Below are 22002 nucleotides of genomic sequence, written 5' to 3'. Positions count from 1 at the left end.
GGCAGAGACACAGGCAGAGGGAGAAGCAGGCTGCATGCACCGGGAGCCTGATGTGGGATCCGATCCTGGGTCTCCAAGATCGCGCCCTGGGCCAAAGGCAGGAGCCAAACCGCTGCGCCACCCAGGGATCCCCTATTTAGCCCATCTTACCACAGCCTTCCTTCTGGTAACCACAGGTTTGTTCACTATAGTTAAGAGTGTTTCTTGATTTATCTCTCTCTTTTTCCCTCCTTTGCTTGTTTATTTTGTTTCTTAAATTCCACATATAAGTGAAATCATAGGTACTTGTCTTCCTCTGACTTATTTCACTTAGCATTACACTCTCTAGCTCCATGTATGTCATTGTAAATGGAAAGATTTAATTTTTTTATGGTTGAATAATATTTCATTGTGTATATACCACATCTTCTTTATCCATTCAACCAATCAGTGGACACATGGGCTGCTTCAGTATCTTGGCTATTACAAATAATGCTGCTATAAACATAGGGGTACATGTATCCCTTTGAATTAGTATTTCTGTATTCTTTGGGTAAATACCCAGTACTGCAATTGCTAGGTTATAAGTTTTTTGAGGTTATAAGGTAGTTCTATTTTTAACTTCTTGAGGAATCTCCATTGTTTTCCACAGTGTCTTCACCAGTTTGCATTCCCCCCAACAGTGCACAAATGTTCCTTTTTCTCCACACCCTCACAAACACCTTTTTGTTTCTTGTGTTGTTCATTTTAGCCATTCTGATAGTTGTAAGGTGATATCTCATTGTAGTTTTGATTTGCATTTCTCTGATGATAAGTGATGAGTAGCATCTTTTCATGTGTCTGTTGGCTGTCTGTATGCCTTTTTTGGAGAAATGTCTGTCCATGTCTTCTGCCCATTTTTAAATTGGATTGTTGGTTTTTTGGGTGTTGAGTTGTATTAGTTCTTTATGTATTTCGTATACTAACCCTTTATTGGATATGTCATTTGTCTTGTATCAGTTCTAATGTTTTTTTGTGGAGTCTTTCAGGGTTTTTTAAAATATTTTATTTATTTATTCATGAGAGACACAGAAAGAGAGAGAGAGAGAGAGAGGCAGAGACACAGGCAGAGGGAGAAGCAGGCTCCATCCAGGGAGCCTGATGTGGGACTTGATCCCAGGTCTCCAGGATCATGCCCTGGGCTGAAGGTGGCACTAAACTGCTGAGCCACCCGGGCTGCCCTCTTTCAGGTTTTCTAAATGTAGTATCATGCCATCTGCAAATAGTGAAAAAATTTTAGTTGGTCCTTACTATTTGGATGCTTTTTATTTCTTTTTGTTGTCTGACAGCTGTAGCTAAGACCTTTAGCACTATGTTGGATAAAAGTCTTGAGAGTGTATATCTTTACCTTATTCCTGACCTTAGGGAGAAAAGCCCTTTTTCCCCATTAAGGATCATGTTAGCTGTGGGTTTTTCACATATACCCTTTATTATGTTGAGGATTATTCCCTCCAGACCTACGTTGTTGAGCATTTTTTAACATGAATGGATATTGTACTTCATCAAATGCTTTTTCTGCATCTATTGAAATCATCACATAGTTCTTATACTTTCTCTTATTGATGTTGCATATCATGTTGATTTATTTGCAAATATTGAACCACCCTTGCAACCAGGAAAAAAAAAATTCTACTTGATCATAGTGAATGATTTTCTTAATGTATTGTTGGATTTGGTTTGCTAGTATTTTGTTGAAAATTTTTTTATCTATGTTCATGAGGGATATTGGCCTGTAGCTCTCCTTTTTGGTGTGTCTATCTGCTTTTGGTATCACGGGGATGCTGGCTTCATAGAATGAATTTGGAAGTTTTCCTTCCTTTTCTATTTTTTTTAATAGTTTGAGAAGAATAAGTGTTAATTCTTCTTTAACTATTTGGTAGAATTTACCTGTGAAGCCATCCGGTCCTGAATTTTTGTTAGTTGGTAGTTTTTTTTATTACTGATTCAATTTCTTGGCTGATTATAAGTCTGTTCATATTTTCTGTTTCTTCCTGTTTCAGTTTTGGTAATTTACATGTTTCTAGGAACTTATTCATTTCTTCCAGGTTGTCCAATTTGTTGGCATATAGTTTTTCCCAATCTCTTATGATTGTATTTCTGTGGTGTTGGTTGTTATTTCTCCTCTCTCATTGGTGATTTTATTTATTTGAGTCTTCTCTCTTTTTTCCTTGATAAATCTGGCTAGAGTTTTAATCAATTTTATTGATTTTTTTTTCAAAGAACCAGCACCTGGATTCACTGATCTATTCTATTGGTGTTTTTTAGATTCTATATCATTTATTTCTGCTCTAATCTTTATCATTTCCTTCTTTCTGCTGGTTGTAAGTTTTGTTTGTTGTTCTTTCTCTAGCTCCTTTAAGTGTAACACTAGATTGTTTATTTGTGATTCTTCTGCTTCTTGAGGTAGACCTGTATTGCCATAAACTTTCCTCTTAAGGCTGCTTTTGCTGCATCCCAGAGGTTTTGAACTGTTGTGTTTTTATTTTAATTTGTTTCCATGTACTTTTTTATTTCTTCTTTTGTTTCCTGGTTGACACGTTCATTGCTTGACAGCATGTTATTTAGCTTCCCTGTATTTTTGGTCTTTTGAGACTTTTTCTTGTGGTTGACGTCTATCACAGCTCTAAGTTTTGACCAATGTCTGAGATGCAGTAGCTCTTGTTGCCATTACCTGACATATTAAGGCTTTTCTTCCATAGTAGAAATATGGAAAAAGGATCCAGTCAGAGTTTGTTTCCTTTTTTCACAGCTGCTATTTCCTTTCCCTAGTCTGGGTCTGTGCTTCTTATGTCTCTTTCCAGTCTTCACTGTAAGTGCTTCAGGGGTTTTATGAAGGAAGACCCTATAGGAAGATGCAGATTCCCCCATTGTCTCTGGATTCCAGGGTTTGACACTGCCCTGTCAGCTTGAATTTTACTTTTATCAATTTGTCAGTTATTATAGCTGGACTCTTAGCAGTTTTCAGCTGTTTCTACCCTAGCTTAGTGTGTCTTTGCACAATTTCTCCTCAGATTTGGGATCAGTTAGTTGCTGTGCAACATCAGCTCTCCAATGGCTTAAAAAAAGTTATGATTTTGATGTTGGTCTGGCTGGTTTTTATTGTAATCCCGAGAGAAAACCTCCTTCCAGCTTTCTATGTCTTGGAAGTAAGCCATAAATGAGGCCAGTGAAATATTAGCTGAAGTGAAATATTAGCAAGTGTTTACTTGCTGATACTTGACCTTCCAGCCTACTCTGATTCTGCTGTAGTGATCTTGGAAGCATGCATTTGTATAGCAGAGCTATTAATATGAAAGAAAGAAAGCTGCCCTGGAGAATTTTCTATATTCATAATAGACACTGCAAATAAGAAAACTTTGTTTTAACCCACAGATATTGTGAAATTATTTATTATAGCAGCAGCATTTAGCATGTCCTGACTAATACAATATTTAAAGTAGGATGTCTGAGGTGATCACAAAGGCACAAATAGCAGAACATAGGCAGAGATAAAAACAGATGTGTAGCATACAGAGGGAAAGAAAACCCACAGGGCTTGGGAACTTTTTTTAAAACCATGAGAATCTAGGGAAGAAGCAGGAATCCAATGATTAGAAATCAGTCGATAAGGCAAAGACTAACAGAGTTAATGAAACAATTATAGAGATTTAGTTATAGTAAAACTGCAGGCAAGGTCAAAACACACTTCCTAGAAAATAGAAACAAGATAAGAACAAGTCACTCAGCAAAATGGATTCAGTGAGAGTAGTGAGTTCCTCCTGCTTCTCAGCATCTTGGACAGATCTTTTTCTAGAGCAATTTAATTGGACCCAGCATCTAGGACCACAAGAATATACCATAGGATGCCAAATAATTGTTATAATCTAAAACATGACTAAGAGCCTCTGTTGGAGGAAAAGTCCCTTCAATGACAGAATATATCATCTTGATCAAAATGCCATCATGAACTTCTCCTTCTGTGGCAAACAGCTTGAATGCTAAGACACTACCACCCACATCCATATGTCTCGGTGTATGCTCTGCCAAGATATCTGCTTGCCATTTGCTCTGTCTATACAATGCCAAACACCCAGGTGAAAAGTGAAAGATTCAGTCAGTGTTTCTAAACATCCAGATGTTTGGCATCAACTAACTAAAATATCTGGATGCATGACAGAGTTTCTCACTTTTTCATCTGGCTGTTTGGCGTCACATAACACAAACCATTGTGTAAATGCTTAGGACTAAGAAAATACAGAACATTGTCACAAATTAGCACATTTTTTTCCCAAAGTATTAGAGAAAGTTAGCCTGGAAATGGGCTTTCGAGGACTTCTAATGTAACTCTCTTCAAAATACATTTGTGGTACGTCTGTAAGGAAACCAAAGGAACTCTAGAAAAACCTGTTTGGTACCTGGAAAGATTAACCTCTACTCTCAGGTTTTAGGTTATAAGCAGGCATACAATTTCATTCAAAAAGCGCTTGTTGGGTGATTCCTCTGATACAGGCCCTGAGGTAAAAAGACAACTAATATGATATGTTCTCAAAAGAGCATAGAGAAGTAAGACTAGTAGAGGGGAGAAGTAAGACAGTGACAAGGGAAATGGAGAGAAAAGGACTATTTAGAGTGATCTTTAAGACATTGAGTCAAAAGGACTTGATGACTAGGAGAAAATAATCTACCACTTCTTGAACATTTCTTAGTACTAAGCATATAGTAGGTATGATACTAATTTTCCCTCATTTAATCTGCATAAAACTCAATATATAGGCATTGTTATTCCTATCTTATGGCCATTTTAAAGGGATTAAGCGACATTTCCAGCCTCATACCACACAAAAATGCAGAGGACTGCTTCTGGGCTTCTTTCCGTGAATTGCTTTGTCTACCTTCAAATTTCTGTAACAAAGCTCAAGTCCTCAGTAGCTTACTCTTGTCATCCCAGAGGATGATCAGAACCCAAAGAAGGCTTGGATCCTGATACCCTTGGAGATTCTCCAAATGGAATATAAATGACTCAAGAAAGACAAACCAGCCAAAAAAAGTAATAATATGTAAAAAGAATGATTGGCACTAAAAGGTGAAAGAGAATTCAGCCTTCAACATTAGAAAAACAGAGACAATGGACTAGGCATAGATGTTAAGAGAAAGAGCCAGAGCTACTCAGTTAGAACTGGGTTATTTCCTAACCAAGAGAACCCATTTCCCATCTTTAGGATGTCAGATAAAAACAATTCTGTACTTACATAAGGAAAGATTTTATTCAAAGAGACTACTGCAATAGTCTCTTGCAATCTTGAGATCTTCAAGGGTCTCAAAAATCAGCATATGTTAGCCACACTCTCAACAAAATGGTTTTAAAGAAAGGGGAAAAAAAAAAGCTTTTCTTTTATAGAGGGGAGTCATTGGGATTAGCTCTTAAAGAGGCTAGCAGCAACTGGGCAAGTAATAACGTGACAGAGGATGTCTGATGGGAAACATTTCTGGCTGTGGTCAGCCTGATTCTCAAGATGAGCTGTTAAAGGGAGATGTTCTGCATTCTAGTGCTTGCTCAGACTTGGGGGCCAACTAGAGTTTTGGAGCCTTGGGGAAAAGAGAATTCTGACTAAAGTTTGCTTAAGTCAAGGCAGAAGGCAAGAAATGGGCATGTAGTGTTGACCTCTGAAAGAATCACCTATTTTATCTGCCATATTTTACTTTATGTGCCTTTCTCCCTACCTTGCAGGTTCATTCATGCCTCTTTTTAATGCTGCTATGATTACAAAACCCTGTTATTAATGATAACACATAGGATCCTGTTTGCCCAACCCTGACCTCACCCTACTGCTGAACCAAATTTCCCTGGATAGAGATATAATAGATCCACCCAGGTCTGAGCCTTTTCTGCCCCATTATAGAAGGTGGGCCCAAGCTAGCTTTTGGATTCCCATGAAGTTGATTTTTTTGGTGACTAAGCCTTGGCTCAGGAAGCCCTGCTGGACTGAATTTCCTGGATTTCAGTTTGAGCTGGAACATTCCTCAGATTTACTCATTTTAGTCCTGATGGAGCTTTTGGAATGGAAATTCTGAATCCCTTACCCTCTGGCCTGTTATGAGACTCAATGACCTGCTCCTGACTTCCTTGGAAAACTTAATTTAGAATGTAAATGATTTCAGAGTGGACAACAGTTTATTGTCTCTTCATGTTTCTCTGTAAGAAATATGTGGGGTTTTTTGACCACGTTGAATCTTGCTTTAAGCACCTTTGTTTGATGTAATCTAGAACCTTGACAGTTGATAAAAACAAATCTCATCCCCACTAGCAATTTTTAAAACCAAGACTGTAGACATTAACTAAAAGTTCAGTTATTAAAATGCACATTTTGTTCTGCAATATGAGTGAAGTGAAAGATGCAACAAAACTTGTAGATTTCCTTTATTTTGCTGTTTCCTTTTTGTTGTTTATTTTAGAGTGCTACAAAAAGACAATAAACTATGTGAATAATGATTTATGATGTCTTGAATATACCTACTCCTTTCTCATCCTGAGCATATTTCTTTACATTTTCTCCTTATTTCTAGCTTTTACCATAATTGTTATTTGTAATCCAAAATTTCTCTTATAGAGAATGAATTATATCCCTAAAGAAGGGAAGATAGTTTCTAGGGACTGAATCAGTCAAATTATTTTGGATTAATGCTGTTCTTGCAAGTACAATATACAAGTTATAATGAAACACAGGGGGGTCTGGATAATTTATTGTAGTATACTAAAGGCCCTCAAATATATCCCAGAGGTAAGGGCTTGGAATGTTCAAAGCTCAAAAAGGCAAACTGAAGAAACACTTTATATCTAAAAAACTATGATTACAATGTGGGTCTGGATTATTGACAATGATTTTAATTTTCTGGGTTTGTCAAAAAATAAAAAAAGAGAGAGAGAAGAAAGTAATACATGAAATGAACACTATAATGTCAGAATGTGGTCATGGATAAAGCCATTGGCAGTGATACAGGTCTGATTAAATTAAAGTGAAAAAATAAATAACTTACATAAAGGGTATGGTGCTTTTCTTCTGTAAATGAATAACTAGAAAACTACTGAAAAATTCACTTCCCACACCTTACTATATATTCTTCCTGAGACTGTGATGCCAAAGTGCATCATATTTATTGTTCTGCCTATTAAAATCTATCATTTTATAAAGGAAACCCATGTCTGAAGTTGATCCAGAGTGAATAGTTGTTACCTAGGAAACAAATATAATTCCTATTACTGCTGTGTACTTTATTTTAAATGAGGAATTGTGTCCTTTTCAATTATTTGATGAGATGGGAAAGTGGTAAACAATGCTTTAAATCTCTAGATTTCACTCGATGGTAATAGCGCATTAAATACTTGGGCAACTAGAATTCACATAGCCAAACAGAACTTAGAGGATTCACTACTATATAATTCTATAAGGATCATGAACACAACAGGGGAAGGAAATTGGCTACTCAGCACCAGTACTGCTCTGTGTCTTATCTAGTTGTACATAGCCTAGGTTAGCTAAGGACATCTCCTGCTGTGTGAAAAATAGGTAACAGTGACAATAATTGACAAAGAAAAAAAATGTGCTTCAAATGACAGGATGCCTCAGAGGATTATCTAATGTATTATCTTGAAAAGATTGGATTTTCATAAGACTATCAAATGGGAAGAGGGGACTAAGGAGAGTAAGAAAACTAAGACAGTTAATTGAATTTGCAAGACACATTGACTGTGACAAGGAGAAAAGCAAGGGAATTACATGGATAATTCAAGGAAAAAAGGACACCCTTTCTTAAAGTCTTCTATTTTCAGTTTATGGTTTTATGCAAGTGTGTGTGAGAGAGAGAGAGACAGACAGAAAGAGAGATAAAGAGGGAAGAGAGAGTTTTGGAACCATTTTAATATTAATGGTAATGGAGCCAATACTTTTCTTGCATGGCTTGATTCAGATGAGAGAAATGCTCTCTCTATTTGTGTAACGAAGTGGAAAGAATATTGTCTTAGGAGTTAAGGAACCTGTACTTTGTGGCTCATTAATTGTGTGAACTTGGCCAAATCACTTACATTTAAAATTATGTTTTTCTGCTTTGAAGTGGTTCACATCATCTTTTTATTATTTATTTGACCTGTAAGCCAGATACTCACATAGGTACCATCTAGTGTTGGGTTAGAACCAAATCCAGCCAGATAGTTGGTATTCAGTATCCAAAACTCTATAGTCTGAAATTGCCCTTCTCTCTAATGGTTTAAATTTCCATTAAATAAGAAAAGTTTAGATGTGAGATTGCTGGATTGTATGGCAGTTCTATTTTTAATTTTTGAAAATATGTATACCAATTTACATTCCAATTACATACGATCACATACAATCCCAATTACATACTGATTACACAATAGTGCATAAGGATTCCCTTTTTTCCACATTCTTGCCAACACTTGTTATCTTTTGACTTTTTGATAGGGGTCATTTTAACAGGTGTGAGGTGATTCACATTGTGATTTGGACTTGCCTTTTCAGATGATTAGTGATGCTGAGTGATTCTTTCATATACTTTTCATTTACCTACCTGTTGGCCATTCATATGTTTTCTTTGAAAAAACGTCTATAGGTCCTTTGCCCACTTTTTAATCAAGTTGCACTAATAAAAAGCATGTGCTCCTGGTCCTGCCATGTTTTCTCAGCTTGCACCCTGCCTTGCCCTACCGACTCCCCAAGGTGTGCTGGGCACCTCCCCCAAGATTTGTGAGCAATTCCAGTCCTGTTTTGATTCCAGTCCTTGTTGAACCCTGGCTTATCACTGATACCTCAGGGCTCTACTTTAATGTTCACTTAACAAAGTCACAACAACATACCATAGAATTGTATTCAACTTTGAGACACCTGGGTGGCTCAGCGGTTGAGCATCTGTGTGCCTTTCACTCAAGGCATGATCCCTGAGTCCCGGGATTGAGTGCCACATCAGGCTTCCTGCATGGAGCCTGCTTCTCCCTCTGCCTGTGTCTCTACCTCTCTCTGTGTGTCTCTCATGAATAAATAAATAAAATCTTAAAAAAAAAAAAAAGAAAAAGAATTGTATTCAACTTTAAAAAGAAGGAAATCCTGCCCTTTGTGACAACATGGATAAACCTTAAATATATGATGCTAAGTGAATTAAGCCAGATGAAGAAATGTATGATCTCACTTATATGTGGAGTCTAAAAAAAAAGAAAAAGAAAAAAGATTGAACTCATAGAAGTAGAGAGTAGAAAGGTTGTTACAGGGTGTGGGGGGAAGAGATGCAGGTCAAAGGCTACAAAGTTGCAATTATGTAGGACAAATAAGTGTAGAGGCCAAATGTACAACATGATCATAGCTAACAATACAATGCTGAATATTGGAAATATGAGAGGTGCTCTTATCACATACACAAAGGTCACTATGAGAGGAGATGATATGTTAATTAGCTTCAATACAGTAATCATTTCACTATATATGTGTATATCATCATCATGTTGTATATTTAAAATATGTACCATTTTTATTAAAATAAATAAAAATAAAAAAGCAAATACAATAATTTTGTCAACAGTTGTCTATTGATGGTGTGAGTGATTACAACTGTTAAGTTAATTGAAATGAAGAAAATAATCTGTTTCTTTTCTGTAATATCAGCACATTATTATGTTTATATCCCAAATAATATTTTTTTGGTGATAAGTCTAGTAATAACCTCGCCTGAGAGTTTATCCTTCAAACTTAATGTGACACATCATAGAACTCAGCCTTAATTTTCTTGAGCTACTGTATATGGATCTAGTAAAATAAAATCAACTCCAATATCTTACATTTGCCTCCTTTGTATTAAGCTGGCCCTTGTGGGAATTACAAAGACATCATGGAAATGGTCCTGAACCAGTTAATAATAAAAACCTTTTTCCCTGAAGAAATTAATATACCATTTTGGGTACAATCTATTATTACATATTCATTTTAGATGGAACAGCAGGCAGCCTCAAGTAGAGATATTGTAATAGTGTCCTCAGAGTCCCTGCCTGCTGCTGCTGATCAGAACCTACACACTTAATTCTTAATACACATCAATTATCTGTACACTTTGAAATAACCACCTAATGCATCAGTTCATTAAATTTAATTTCAGAATATAAATGGCCAAAAATGTCATTTAAAAATTTTACTTATAGATGTTTTCTTTACTGGATGAATCTTAACTTATCATAGATAAAAATAAAGGTACATAAAAGGTAAACACATACTGTTCTGCAAGATATTGACATTTAAGAAAATGTTCTTAAATAGACAAAAATACCAGTCCTTAGTTTCTGTAAAGACTCCTCATAGTTCAGCATAGAAAAACTGAAAAAAAAAAAAACAGCTAATAGAAGAAAAGAATTGGATTTAGTATCCTCACACTAACCTACAATTCTTAAATGGGTCTACTAGTTATCAAAACTGAAATATTATTTCTGTGTAGCCTGGTTAAAAGGCTGATTTATGTCTACTTGTCCTCTGTGAATAAGAATTCAGTGAGCTCCTACTGAGAATTTTTGAAACCTACAGTAAAATTCTCATCTGGTTTTGAGCAAAGAGGGCATGGAGAGATGCTACAACATTAAATAGAGGAACACTGCCGGGAGTGTGTAGGGTCTATGCCTCTAGGGAAGCAACATCTGGCACCTGTCTGGATTCTGGGGATGATTCAGTCATGGAACCCAATGCTTTTGGCTCTAACAATGGGTGAGACCACTAGAATATTCTCTGACATAGTCCTAAAACTCTTTCCTCAAGATCCAAGAGAAAAGTCACATAACAAAAGAAAACTGATTGTGGCTCTCCATATGGGAATCCAGTAAGCCTGAGGCAGCGCCTGCAGTTGTGAAAAGCAAGATTGATGTCAATGAAGACAAGTGTTAGGTGTTGAAAGAAGAATACTAACGAAACGTGTTACTAACCACACAACAGAATGACCAATAATCCATCCAAAGAAAGTTAAAAATTGCCAAAGAGAAGATATAAGTCTCTAAGAATTCTAACAGGAGAAGAAGAAGATTTGAGGATTTGGGATTCCACTGGCTTTTCATATCCAGTGATATGAATTGGAGCCAAAGACATTTTAGTTATATGCACTCTTCTGGAATATTCACTTCTCTATTATATTTACTTATTTTGCTCTATTGGATTAAAACACTGGGAAGGGAGGACTGATTTTTAAGGAGTATTTGAAATATTTGTCAAATATTTGTCAAAACAGGAGGCCCTCAAAACAATTTCCCTCAAAAATTTCATATGGTGGGGCACCTGAGTGGCACCTGAGTGGCTCAGTGGTTGAACGTCATTTGTGGCTTAGGTTGTGATCCTGGGGTCCTGGGATCAAGTCCTGAATCAGTCTCCCCACAGGAAGCCTGCTTCTCCCTTTGCCTATGCCTCTGCCTCTCTCTTTGTGTCTCTCATGAATAAATAAATAAAATCTTTTAAAAAAATTAGCATGGAAACATTAACATATGGAAGTACATATCTTGGATAAAAGATTCCACTTCTGGTTATCACTTCTTATTTCCTAGTTACATACTATTAAGTGAAATGAAACTTCTAATAAGTCACCCCAAGGAGCGACAGCTTTAACTGTTTCTCCTGACTCTCCTAGCAGTAAAAAGCTACCCAGAGGGGCCCAGTCATCAATGAGATACTCCTTCTTCCAAGACATACCAAGCAAGCCAAGAACCTATGCACTGATTTGAACTCCTTTCTCTTGGTCTCCAGGAGAATTAATATCAATTTACACTTTGTTGAAGAAACCAGGGACCTCATTTGTTCTCTGTAGGCTCCCAAATGTACCCTTAGGGTAAAATAACACTGTCACTGAGGAAAATTAAGAAATCCTAAATTAGTTTATTGTTTGTTTTTAAAATTTCAAGCCTTACCTAAAATTCTTTTGAGCTCTGTGACTTAGAACAATTTGACTTTTCCATGAACGGATGCAGGAATCTCTGCCCCCTTATCTGGCGGTTTCAGTTATCCAAGTGGTCAACTGCGATCTGAGAGCAGATGATTCTCAGATGCTCATCGGACTATATGTCAGAAGGTACAGTAGCCTAACACTATGTCACAGTGCCTATGCCATTCATCTTACTCCATCTTCTCACGTAGGCATTTTATCATCTCACATCATCACAAGAAAAAGATGAGCACACTACAATAACATATTTAGAGAGAGAAACAACATTCACATAACTTTTATTACAATATATTGTTATAATTATCCAATTTTGTTAATAGTTATTTTTAACTTCTTGCTGTGCCTAATTTATAAATTAAACTTTGTCATAGGTATGCATATATAAGGAAAACATAGTATATATAGTCTTAGGACTATCTGCGGTATCAGGTATCTTCTGGGAGGTGGTCTTAGAACATATCCCTTGCACGTAAAGAGGGACTACTATGTCTCATTTTTTCAGGCCCAGTGCCAGGTCCTCTCCTTTGAAAAGAAATTAAAGGAAAAATGCATTTTCATTCATGATGCAGTCCTACTCTTCTGCCAGTGATCATCCTTGATTATGTTCCTCCTTCCAAGTTGCACTGGGATGAAAGAGCACTTGGCAGCCCCACTGTCTGAGTCTTATTGGTAATGTGGGAGATAGTCATCTAAGCATCTACATATCTATCCATCGGGGCCTAAATATAAGGGAAAAAGAATTCACTCAAGAGGGCACCTGGGTGCCTCAGTCAGCTAAGCAGTTAAATGTCTGCCTTCAGCTCAGGTCATGAGCCCAGGGTCCTGGGATTGATCCCCACGTTTGGCTCCCTGCTCCATGGGGAGGCTGCTTCTCCCCCTCTCACTACCCCTGCTTGTGCTTGTGTATCAAATAAATATATAAAACCATTAAAGAAAAAAAAAGAACCCTCTCAGGAAATGTTATTTAGAGGATAAATAATTATTTGTTTGTTCTCATTTAAGGTATATATCCTAAATTCCTATAATTTATTTGGCTGGATTTTTGTTTTTAATTTGTCTTTAATGTTAAAATTATGTAATCTTTGTATATATAAATTATGACTGAAATGAAAATAATATTTGAATTCTGTAGGTTTATTGGGTAGAGATTCCCAATTTAGGAAAACACCCTTTCTATAAAATGTCTGTGGCCAATAATTCTTTGTCAGATATCAAACTCATGCATAAAACATCTTACATATGCATAATTTGTGGCATATTCAAATAGCTTTTAAAATAATTTTCTTCTTTTTTCTTTTTCTATTCCAATCTTTTTATTTTTTTCCCAAATAAACTGTGCACCCAATTTGTTTTCCACGAAATTACTCTCCAGAATCTTCAAATGTATTCCTCTCAGAGCTGTCCTCTTGGAGCATTCATTTAGTTCTGAAAGCAGCATTCATCTGATTTGTCTGCAATCATGGTTTCAGATGAGCGCATTCCCAAGGACAAATTTAAAAGCACTAATGCAGCTTTATCTCTTTGAAGTGGCCTACTCTGTTGCCAGCACTCAGCGTTCACGGAGCTCTCTGGCCCAGCTCTAGCGTTCTCAGTAAGTATCTCCAAGTTTTTATTCTGCTTTCAGAAGAGCACTGCAATCTTTGCTCTCAGTATGTTATGGAAGGTGCTTCTCCAAGGAGGGTGAACAGGGAATCCCAGAAAGAAGGGAAATGGTGCCAGCTGGAGGAAAGGAAAATGCTTTGCCAGTTTTCCAGTCTTGGTGAAATCATTCTTCCACAGAAGTCACTGTGAATCTTGCTGTTTACAAGGTTGAAAACAAACATTTAATTATGGCTATATGGAATTAAGCTGACATGCTCATTATATCTTTGTTTATGCATGTATACGTGTGTGTGTGTGTGTGTGTGTGGTGTAAACATGTGACTTTTGTTTCAAAATCAAGTGATTTCTAGTTAAAAGTGATTCGATTGTGTAGTACAATATACCCTATTAGATATAAGACTTGTTAAGTCTACATTTGCTAAGAAGTGCTTCTTATCAATTCTAAGAAATATATCTTGACTATAATTTTCAGGCAGCCCCATCCTGTTCACATTGCCTTTCTTAACAGTACCTGAAAAGGTTTTTTAACTCAAGATTTTATAACAACAAAAAGGTATAGCTGAGAATGATTGAGCCCACTGTATGGCATGAACTCTAGTGCTTAATAAACATTTAACTTAACATCAAGCAAGAACTAGAATTTATACCGAGAGGATTATATCGTGATCGCTAAAATATAGAAGGCACTCTTGGGCACCTGAGGTTTTGAAATGTGTGTGTCTTTTTTTCCACACAACTTCTCTTTTGATTGTGTTATTTACTGGAACCTGTTTTCTATTTCCTGTGTCCCAAGATATAGAACCGTGACTTAGAGAAAAGAACACGGTGTTAAAAAGTGTGACATTTGGAAGCAACTACTTGCTCTATCTCTTCTTTCTTGTTAGAATCGAGCAAACTACTTAACCTCTCTGGCTTTCAGTTTGTTCCTCTATAAAACAGAGATAGCAACATGGTAGTTATCTCAGAGAACACAGGGAATCTTACCAAATAGTATGTCTCTAACACCACATAGGATGCTGTAACATTGATACAGAAGATAGTCACTCCTCTGGAGCACATGACAGCATACTGTTCTAAATCCATGTAGACCATTTGGTTTCTACACAGTTCAGAAGTTCCTTTTGTAGAAAAAGGTAAAAATTTTGATGTGGATGAATGTTTGCTGCCCCTTCATAACTTTGCTACCAGTTGTAAAAGTAAGTCTTGGACCAAATTCTACATTCATACAGACATATACATTAGTTAAACGTGTATTAGCAGGAAGACAAAAGAGTTATATTGTTGTTGAAGTTTGATAGTGACCCAGCTCACTGTCTTTTTCAAACAAATAATACCTCACACACAAATAAGTCACAAGAAACAGACCTAACAGTATCTCTGAGGCCTATTTTGTTGCCTTTATAAATTAGTCTCAAGCAGAAAAAAGTTCTATCACAGAAAGATCAGATGCAAATCCATTTAGCAATCTAGCCTTAGGTGACATCCTGTTATAGATACAATGTTTGCGCCCCTCTCCACCAATATTCCTAATCCCCAAAGAGATGTTATTTGGAGGTAAAAACTTTGGGAGGTAATTAGATTTAGATTAGGTCATGTGGGTGGGGCCCTCATCATGGAGTTAGTGTCTTATAAGAGGAATACAGAGAGCTCTCTGTGCACAACCACTGAGAAAAGGCCATGTGAGGACACAGCCATAAGGCAGCTGTCTATAAGCCAGGAAGACAGCCCTCATCAAGAACTGAATCTGTTGGCACCTTGGTCTTCGATTTCCCAGCTTCTAGAACTATGAGAAATGTCTGTTACTTAAGCCACTCAGTGTGTGGTATCTTGTTATACCTTAGCATGACCTTCATGCTAAGATATATCCCAAGGGTACAAAAGATTTCATAGATTCTAATTCCTCATTTAATGCAAATGTTGAGCATGTTTCTGTAATACTTTAACCAGTATACATATCTCGAACCCTACTCATTTCATAACTGAGAACTCATTTCTGCCATTCATTATGCTAATAAGTCATTAACTTCACCAATGAAAATCCATTTCTGACATTAATTATGCTAATTAGCCACTCATCTGTATTTCATTAGATATAAAGATAGATGAAGCTCATGTTATAAAGGCTTCTCAAGTGGGGCTTTTCTGCTGTAATACTGGCTGACTACCCATGGAGTGTGAACTTTTTTTTCTATTGGAATGGGTAGCTGTCCAAAGTCTCAAAGTGAAGTGAAAACCACTAATGCATACCTTCATAACCCATTTTATCCTAAAGAATTTTAAAAGTAAGTTACCAACATCACGACACCAAGCATCTCATCTTTTCTCTCTTTTGTCTTCCTCTGACCCATGGTTTCTATTCCTCTTTTCTACTAAAAGTAGAAACCAGGGAAGTTATTTGGCAGGTTGATTCCTCCTTGAATCCACATCAGCAGCTTATGTCTCTCCACACTCTCATAAAACCTTTGCAGAAGCCATGACACCCTGTTAGTTCCTTTTACCAAATATAGCCCTCTGGATTCAGTCCCCTGAGGTTTTTACAGTTTCATAATTCCATGAATACTATGTGTGGCTTATAATGCCCTGGCACTGGTTCACACTGCCTTATCCTCTAGGATAATAAAGGCAAGCATATGGGTGTGGGGGGGTGTTGGAGTAGAACTTTCTAGGCTAAAAAATATAGTACGGTTGTCTACCACACATAGACTACACATGGGGTACACATATGCCAAATTGTATCAATTTCCTAAGTCTTCTTTGCCTTTTCCCCACATATTGGAGGCATGATCCTTTAGATCATTTGTAGAAACAGAATAACCCGAAAATCAACCAGTGGATCATACTTGTAGGAAGAGCTAAAATTTCAAAAAGCTAGGTGTAATATAATCTAAACACACATACTGTTCTTATCCTGCAGTTTCACATGGAAATGTGAATTTGGAACAGTTAGTAATGTGTGTAAATGGATTAGGTATCTTTGCTTTTGCCAACATGAAATGTGTAGGTCTTTTAATTTGTGTTGGTGAGTAGGGGTTTAAGGAAATAAAAGTATGGGTGATATATGCCTACGTAGCCTCCTTTTACCCTCCACATTTTGGCAAGACTCATAGATCTTGGCTGGAGAATTAGTTCTTTCTTGGCTTTTGTTTCTCTTTTCCTCACCTTATATTTTATGTAGAAACTATTTCCTCTTGAGTTCCTTCTTACACCTTAATTCAGTGGCCCATGCTAGTTTATTCATTCCAGATGTTTCTTATGAAGAACATAAAATACACAATGTATGACATACTTGCGGGTAACGATGCTTTTTCATTCACTCTTATATTGGGTTTCTTGGCATCCTAAATTTTTATTGGTAATAAGATTTCATGTAACACAATAACAGTGTTTCACATTATCTGGTATTATATGCATTTAAAAGAAGTTCAATTATTTTACAAATAGCATACTCATTCATTTTGTGTGGCTAGAGAGGGTAAGATTTCAGATGTCTACTTTTTAAGTGGGATCTAGAAGGGGAAAGTTGTGTGTGGGCTTTTTTGGTTGTTGCTGTTTTTTGTTGTTGTTTTGTGTGGCCTGGAAAATCTGATTGATTCTTTTAAACTACTGGCCTATGCATACATTGAAAAAAATGTGAAGAATTAATCAGAAGAGAAATTTGTTGTACTACATGTTGGAAATAGATTTGATGAAACATTAAATATGTGATTTTTATATATGTTTAGAAAGATTATAAAGGCAAAGTCATATGAGTAAATATACTTAGAAATACTCTGAATGTTGTATTTGCATAATAAATGTTTAAACTGCTAGATTTAAAAGAATTTGTCTCAATCAGAAATTTTATATAAAGAAATAGATGACATAAATAAGAGAATGCTACAATGTTTATATTCTTGTGATCATAATAGTGAGGTGATGCCATAATATTATTGGAATTTGGCTAAATTGAAGATTTATACATAAAAATAATGAAGTCTGAAAGATTTATGATGAAAACTTTCCACAAACTGGGTACAAGGAATACACTTCAACATAATAAAGGCCATAAGTGACCTTTATGGATCTGATGGTCTATAGCTAACATCATATTGAGTGGTGAAAAGCTGAAAACTTTTCCTATGATCAGGAACAAAACGAAGATGCCCACTTTCTCCACTTTTTTTTCAACATAGTTTTGGAAGTCCCACCCAGATAAATTAGGCAAGAAAAAGAAATAAAAGCGATCCATATTGGAAAGAAAGAAGTAAATCCATCACTATTTGCAGATGGCAAGATATTATTAAAAAAAAAAACCCTAATGATCCCACCAAAAAACTATTTGAATTAATAAAAAAATTCAGTAAAATTGGAGGATACAAAATCTATACTCAAAAATCTGTTGCATTTCTTTACACTAATAATGAACTACCAGAAAGAGAAATTAAGAACAAAAACCTCATTTACAATTGCATCAAAAAGCATAAAATAACTATAAATAAATTTAATCAAGGAGATGAAAGACCTATATTCTGAATACTATAAGACGTTAATGAAAGAAATTGAAGAAGACACAAATAAATGGAAAGGTATTCCACTGATGGACCGGAAAAATTGGTATTATTAAAATGTCCATACTACACAAAGCAATTTACATATTCAGTGCAATGCCTATTAATTCCAATGCCATTCTTTACAGAAATTAATCACATAATCCTAAAATTTATATGGTATCATAAAAGATCCTAACCAGCCAAAGTAATCTTGAGAAAGAACAAAGCTGGAGGCATCACAGTCCCTGATTTCAAACTATATTATAAAGCTATAGTAGTTAAAATAATATCATACTGCCATAAAAACAGACAGATCAATGAAACAATAGAGAGCCCCCAAAATAAACTCATGCATATATGGTCAATAACAGTGACAGAGGAGCCAAGAATACACAATGGGGAAAGGACAGTCTCTTCCACAAATGGTGTTGTGAAAATTGGACAGCAATATGCATAATGACATTTTCTTACATCATACACAAAAGTTAACTCAAAATGTAATAAAGACTTGAATGAAGACCCGAAACCATAAAAGTCCTAGAAAGAAAACAAACAAACACAGGTGATAATCTCCTTGACACAGGTCTTGGCAATGATTTTTTTAATCTAACATCAAAATCGAAAGAAACAAGAGCAAAAATAAGCAAGTGGTCTACATCAAGCTAAAAAGCTTCTGCATAACAAAGTAAGCCATCGGCAAAATGAAAAGGCAACCTGTTGAATTGGAGAAAGTAATTGCAAATCATACACCTGATAAGAGGCTAATATGCAAAATATACAAAGAACTCATACAACCCCATAGCAAAAAACCAAATAACCCAATTTAAAAATGGGCACTATTGGGACTTCATCAAGATAAGAAGCTTTTGGACAGCAAAGGATACAGTCAAAAAAACTAAAAGACAACCTACAGAATGGGAGAGGATATTTGCAAACGACATATCAGATAAAGGGCTAGTTTCCAAAATCTATAAAGAACTTATTAAACTCAACACCAAAGAAACAAACAATCCAATCATGAAATGGGCAAAAGACATGAAGAGAAATCTCACAGAGGAAGACATGGACATGGCCAACATGCACATGAGAAAATGCTCTGCATCACTTGCCATCAGGGAAATACAAATCAAAACCACAATGAGATACCACCTCACACCAGTGAGAATGGGGAAAATTAACAAGGCAGGAAACAACAAATGTTGGAGAGGATGCGGAGAAAAGGGAACCCTCTTACACTGTTGGTGGGAATGTGAACTGGTGCAGCCACTCTGGAAAACTGTGTGGAGGTTCCTCAAAGAGTTAAAAATAGACCTGCCCTACGACCCAGCAATTGCACTTTTGGGGATTTACCCCAAAGATTCAGATGTAACGAAACGTCGGGACACCTGCACCCCGATGTTTCTATCAGCAATGGCCACAATAGCCAAACTGTGGAAGGAGCCTCGGTGTCCATCGAAAGATGAATGGATAAAGAAGATGTGGTTTATGTATACAATGGAATATTACTCAGCGATTAGAAACGACAAATACCCACCATTTGCTTCAACGTGGATGGAACTGGAGGGTATTATGCTGAGTGAAATAAGTCAATCGGAGAAGGACAAACAGTGTATGTTCTCATTCATTTGGGGAATATAAATAATAGTGAAAGGGAATATAAAGGAAGGGAGAAGAAATGTTGGGAAATATCAGGAAGGGAGACAGAACATAAAGACTCCTAACTCGGGGAAACGAACTAGGGGTGGTGGAAGGGGGGGAGGAGGGCGGGTGTTGGAGGGGAATGGGTGACGGGCACTGAGGTGGACACTTGACGGGATGAGCACTGGGTGTTTTTCTGTATGTTGGTAAATTGAACACCAATAAAAATTAATTAAAAAAAAATAAAAATAAAAATGGGCAGATTGGAACATTTTTTTCCAAAATAGATATACAGTTGAACAACACATACAATGAAAGATGTTTAATATCATTAATCCTCAGGGAAATACAAACCATAGCAAGCTGTCAACTCACACTTGTTGGAATGGCTATCTTGAAAAGGACAAGAAATAACAAGTGTTAGCGAGGATGGGAGAAAAGGGAATCCTTGTGCATTGCTGGTGAGAATGTGAATTGGTACAGAGAATATGGAAAAAATAGGGAGGCTCCCCAAAATACTAAAAATATAACTACCATATAATTTAGCAATTCCACTTTTGGGTATTTTTCCAAAGAAAACAAAAATGCTAATTTGAAAATAACTATGTACCCTCGTATTCATTGTAGCATTATATATAACAGCCAAGACAGATACATAGGTAGATAGATAGATGATAGATAGATGATAGATATAAAATATTATTCAGTCATAAAAGAAAATAAAATATTGCCACTTGTGACAACAAGGATCAACTTAGAGGGCATTATTCTAAATGCAATAAGACAGAGAAAGACAAATACCATATCATCTCTCTTATTTCTGGAACATAAAAAAAAAAAAACAATTTACAGATAATGAAGAACAGATTAGTGGTTGCAAGAGGTAGAGGGTAGGAAAAATGGGTCAACTGGGTTTTTGTTTGTTTAAATAATTTAAATAATTTTTTTTAATCTTGAAGAAATTCTAGAATAAAAAAAGATAATTGCACTGGTTTAACAAGTGTTCCCCAAACATACTTAATCACAGAACCACAATATAATGCCTGGGACTTTTGATTTAAGCTCTAATATGTAGTCAGATCTGGAAGTCATCCCTATCCATACCATAACTAAAAACTAAACAAACTGGGCAGCCCAGGTGGCTCGGAGGTTTAGTGCCTCCTTCAGCCCAGGGCCTGATCCTGGAGACCCGGGATCAAGACCCATGGCAGGCTCCCTACATGGAGCCTGTTTCTCCCTCTGCCTGTTTCTCTGCCTCTCTCTCTCTCTGTCATGAATAAATAAATAAATCTTGAAGAAAAAAAAAACATAAACAAACTGAAAATCAATTACTTTTCATGGACCCATCAGAGAACTGAGGTTGCAAGGCAAACTGCCACTCTGAAATCTAGAAAGACTGGTGAATACCATTGCAACTAAGATCTGCTTATCCGCAGCAGAAGCCACTAGAGCTATATAACTGGTAGGAACACTTAAATGGTAATTCTGTTGAATCACTGAAGGCTAAGTGTGAAACTGCATTAAAATGAGGAACTCCTGTTGCTTGCTGTCTAAATGGATCCCCCACACTTTCATGGTTGTTACCTCTGGTAACTCCACCAGGTTCTTATAAAAAAGACCTGAGAAAGATCCCCTCCTGACTCTGGCAGGGGAGGAAAACTATCTACCTTAGATCCTATCACCTTTTCTATCCGTCCATCTTTCTGCACACACACACACACACACAAAATTAGAAAGCATGCAAAAAGGCAAGAAGTACAGTCTGCAGATCCACCTTTAAAATGACTCAGATATTCCATCGATGTTGAAATTATCAGAGAATTTGAAATAACTATGGTGAATATGTTAAGGAATTTAATGGAGAATTTAAAAATACACAAGAAGAGATAGATAATGTATGTGGAGAGATGGAAACTCTAGGAAAGAACTGAAAGGAAATACTAGATTTTAAAGCACAGAAACAGAAATGAAGAATGAGTCTTATGGGCTCATCAGTAATTGGACACAATGGAGGAAAAATTTATTGAGCCCAAAGATAATAGGAACTTCCCAAACTGAAATGCACAGAGAAAAATGAATAAATAAAACAGAATATTCAAGAACTGTGGGACAATTTCAAAACATGAGATATTCATAATTAGAGTAACATCAGGAGAAAAGAGAATAGAGCAGAAGAAATATTTGCAAATGGCTAAAAACATTCCAAAATTAATGACACCAAATCATGAATCTAAGAAACTTGGAGAACACTAAACAGGAAAAATAA

The 22002-nt window shown here is 36.3% G+C and overlaps 1 pseudogene; it reads left to right on the top strand.

Moving 5' to 3' along the window:
* The first annotated feature begins 13525 nt into the window (after window positions 1-13525).
* Window positions 13526-22002, top strand: part of LOC112911316 (creatine kinase B-type pseudogene) — a 47585-nt pseudogene continuing 39108 nt past the window's right edge.

The sequence above is a fragment of the Vulpes vulpes genome, chromosome 1 (genome assembly GCF_048418805.1).
Source record: "Vulpes vulpes isolate BD-2025 chromosome 1, VulVul3, whole genome shotgun sequence".
NCBI classification, from domain to species: Eukaryota; Metazoa; Chordata; class Mammalia; order Carnivora; family Canidae; genus Vulpes; species Vulpes vulpes.
This window is presented reverse-complemented; position numbering and strand designations above follow the sequence as displayed.